Genomic DNA, 4,443 nt, shown 5'->3' with positions numbered 1-4,443 from the left:
GATTCCTGGCTCCGGCTCCTGACTCCAGCTTCCTGCCAGTGCAGAGCCTGGGAAGCAGCAGTGATGGCTCACGAAATTGGAGACCCAGATTGCATTCTTGAGTCCAGCTCCTGCCCAGCCCCAGCTGTAGTGGTCATTTGGGGAGTGAACCCGTGGGTGGAAGTTCTCTCTCTTGACGCCCCCCCCCCATTTCTCTCCCTCTCAAATAAACATAACTGTACAAAGCAATGAAACAAATGAAGTTCTGTAGGGAAGTAAGTTATTCAATACAATTTTACACGTGTTTTCTATTATGCTTTTTATATCTTCTTAGTAAGTTAAGTGTGAAATATCCCTCTTATTTCTTTCATTGCTTTTTCCATTAAGTTCTGTAATGTTTCTGTTGTGGGATTAATTTTCTTTTTACAGGTGGTAAGATGTATGTTTTTCAAAGAGCATTTAATTAGAATTTCAAGATCTAATCTAAGAGTGTGTCTTTTAATCAGTGTGTTTATTATTTCTATTACTAATTCATGATTACTAACGCAATTATGTTTGTCATTACTATCTAAATTTGTTTTCTTTTTTCATGCATTTTTCTTTTCTGCCTTCTGTTGAATTGATAAATGTTTCTTTATTCTCCCCATCATAATTCTAGGTGCAGAAATTTTGTGCTTAACCTTAAATTTTTAATATGCATACCCATTTCCCCCAATAACATTTAAGTTGATCAATGTTCATATTCTCTTTCTGAATGAAGTAAGACTTTAATGCATTTCAACTTCTTCCCAAAATGCTTTCCTACTTATGTCCAATACTGAAATTTTTTAAATTTATTTTTAAAAATGTGTTTATTTGTTTTATTGAAAGGCAGGATTACAAAGAGAAATCTTCCATTTGCTGGGTCACTGCTAAAATGGCAGCAGCGGCCAGGCATGAGCCAGGCTGAAGCCAGGAGCTTTATCCAGGTCCCCATGTGGGTTCAGGGCCCCAAGTACTTCTTCTGCTCTCCTAGGCACATTAGCACGGAGCTGGATTGGAATAGGAGTAGTCAGGACTCGAACTGGTGCCTATATGGGATGTCAGCATTGCAGACAGCAACTTCACCAGCTATGCCACAATACCAGTCCTTATTTTACTTTATTTATTTTTTATTTTTATTCTTTTTACTTGAAAGGCAGAGTTACAGAGAGGCAGAGTTAGAGAGAAAGAGAGGGGAGGGGGAGAGAGAGGGAGAGAGAGAGAGAGAGAGGTCTTCCACCCACTAGTTCACTCCCCAGATGGCTGCAACAGCTAGAGCTGCACTGATCCAAAGCCAGGAGCCAGGAGCTTCTTCCGGGTCTCCCAAGCAGGTGCAGGGGCCTAAGCACTTATGCCATCTTCTACTGCTTTCCCAGCCCATAGCAGAGAGCTGGATTGGAAGTGGAGCAGCTGGGATTAGAAGCGGTGCCCATATGGGATGCCAGCACTGCAGATGGCGGCTTTACTCACTACACCACAGCGCTGGCCTCTACTTTATTTTTAAACACACAAAAACTACGATTGGAGCAGGCATTGTGTTGTGCAGCGGATTAAGTCTCTGCTTGGGATACCCACCTCATATCTGAGTGCTAGCAAGTCCCAGCTGGACAGCTTTGTGCTAATGGCCCTGGAAGGCAGTGTATGATGGTCCAACTACTTGGGTTTCTGCCATCCATATGGGAGACCCAGAAGGAGTTCCTGGCTTTTGGCTTCTACCTGGCCCAGCTCCAGCTCTTCTGGCCATTTGGGAAGTGAACTAGCAGATGGAAGCGGCCCCACTGTCTCCCTCAGCCCCTCCCTCTCTGTCACTGTACCTTTTAAATAAATAAATTAAATAAATCTTTAAAAAATTATTGACTTTTAATGGTCAGTACATTTTTCTATTTGGATATATTATCATATGTTACCAATTTCTCTGTTCACCCTTATTTTTCTTATTTTCCATCTTTATTCTTTTCTATCCTGTAGCAATTTATTAGTGAGCATACTTGGGCAGTAAACTTTCTAAGTCATTGTATATTTGAAAGAATTTACTTTTTCCCTCCTTCTTTTCATCCTGCCCCAACCCCAGAAAACCACTGATTTTTTTATTATGATTTTGCCTCTTCCAGAATGTCATGTAGTTGGAATCATACAGTATGTGGCCTTCTCAGATTGGCTTCTCTCCCTGACAAATATGCATTTTAAAGTTGCACTACTGGGGCCGGTGCTGTGGCATAGCTGGTAGGTCCACCACTTGTAGTGCCGGCATCCCATATGGGCACCAGTTCAGGTCCCAGTTGCTCCACTTCTGATCCAGCTCTCTGCTATGGCCTGGGAAAACACTGGAGGATGGCCCAAGTCCTTGGGCCCCTGCACCCATATGGGAGAACTGGAAGAAGCTCCTGGCTCCTGGCTTCAGATCAGCACAGCTCCGGCCGTTATGGCCAGTTGGGGAGTGAATCAGCGGATGGAAGACCTCTCTCTCTGCCCCTCCTTTTCTTTCTGTGTAACTCTTTCAAATAAATAAATCAATCTTTAAAAAAATAAATAAAATTGCACTACTTTGTAAATGTTGCTTTGGACATTTGTGTTCCTTTGCTAGATAAATTTCAGAACCAGACCGTCAGTTTGCACACAGACACACATGTATATGCATGCACGCACACACACACACTTTTTTTTCTTTTAATTCGTATTTATTTTATACAGACTTTATTCCCGAGCCATAAGCTTTTGCTTCTTTAGTTTCATTTGGGATATCTTTTTCTTTTGTGCCACCTCCTCTTCTGGCTTAGGAACAAGTTGTTTCTTCTCCATGAGGATCATCTCAATGTTGCACAGGGAGCTCATGTGTAGGTTGATCCAACCATGGGCTCTGTAGGGACGGTGGTGCATCTTGGGGGCTTTGTTCACCTGGATGTGTTCAATGACCAGAGAGTCTGCACCCAAACCCCTCAGCTCAGCATGACTCTCTGCATTCTTAAGCATGTGCAACAGAAACTTGGCACATTTTTTGGCCACTGACCCTGTGTCCAATTGCATTGCTTGGCCTGGGCATGCCTACCAACTCCATCATTGTACCAACAGAATGGCACACATAGCTTCTTCCCTTTAAGATTTATTTATTTGTTTGAAAGACAGAGTTGCGGAGAGAGAGAGAGAGAGAGAGAGAGAGAGAGAGAGACAGAGGAGGGAGAGAGGTCTTCCCTCTGCTGGTTTACTTCCTAGATGGCTGCAGTGGCTGGGGCTGGGCCAATCTGAAGCCAGGAGCCAGCAGCTTCTTCTGGGTCTCCCATGTGGGTATAGGGTACCAAGGACTTGAGTCATCTTCTACTGCTTTCCCAGGCCATAGCAGAGAGCTGGATCAGAAGTAGAGCAAACAGGACTCAAACCGGTGCCAATATGGGATGCCAGCACTGCAGGCAGCGGCTTTACCTGCTATGCCACAGCACTGACTCCCACGTTGCTTCTTTATTGTGACATCTTTCAGGTATTTGGCGGCTTTTAGGGTGTGCATACCCTTGATGGCCTGGGCAGTTTCTCGGGTGTTCTTAAAGTGAACACACAGATTTGAGCCTCTTGATTTGCATGATTTTGTGGGGTTTTCTAGTTCAAGTGAGTAACGAACCATTTTCACAGAACACCCAAGGCCACACGCGTGGCCATCCACACACACGCCCGCACACACACACACACACACACTTTTAGGATCTATTTCTGGATCTTGTATTCGCCTTGTTGTGTCTATCCCTAGGTTAATACCATCCTATCTGCTGTAGACCGTTTTGTGTCCCTCCAGAATTCCTATGTGGGACCTAATCTCCAGGGCAGTGATATATAGAAGTGGGCTCCGACCCTATGAATGGTATTAGTGCCCTTAAAAAGAAGCCCAGGGGAGTTCTTATGCTGCTTCCATCATGTGAGGACAGGGAAAGAACAGCCACCTATGAGCCAGAGAATGGGAAATCTGCTCACGGTGGACTTCCTCTCCTCTGGGGCTGTGAGCAATAAATTTCTATCGTTTATAAATCACTCAGTCTAATGTATTTGCTGTAGCAGCCTACACAGACTGAGACAAAGGGGCAGTAGGAAATTTTGAGGGATAACATTACATTTTCACAGGTTTGTATTTGTCACATTTAAAAAGATTTATTTATTCATTTGAAAAGCAGAGTGGCTGAGAGGGACAGATGAGAGAGAGAGAGAGAGAGATATATTTTCCATCTGCTAGTACAGTCCCCCAAGGCCCACAACAGCTGGGGCTGGGCCAAGCTGAAGCCAGGAGCAGGAACTCCATCTGGGCCTCTCGTGTGGGTCTCAAGGATCTAAGCACTTGAGCCATTATCCACTGCCTCCCAGGTGCAATAGCAGGAAGCTGGATGGGACTTGAACCAATGTGGTACATGGGCGTCCCCAGCAGCAGCTTAGCTGGGTGCACTACAACACCTGCTCCATATATTT

At 44.5% G+C, this 4,443-nt stretch overlaps 1 pseudogene; it reads right to left on the bottom strand.

Moving 5' to 3' along the window:
- Positions 1-2,694: 2,694 nt before the first annotated feature.
- On the bottom strand, positions 2,695-3,613 carry LOC133773747 (large ribosomal subunit protein uL22-like; annotated as a pseudogene).
- Between the last annotated feature and the right edge of the window lie 830 nt (positions 3,614-4,443).

The sequence above is a fragment of the Lepus europaeus genome, chromosome 14 (assembly GCF_033115175.1).
Source record: "Lepus europaeus isolate LE1 chromosome 14, mLepTim1.pri, whole genome shotgun sequence".
In the NCBI taxonomy this organism is placed as follows: domain Eukaryota; kingdom Metazoa; phylum Chordata; class Mammalia; order Lagomorpha; family Leporidae; genus Lepus; species Lepus europaeus.
This window is presented reverse-complemented; position numbering and strand designations above follow the sequence as displayed.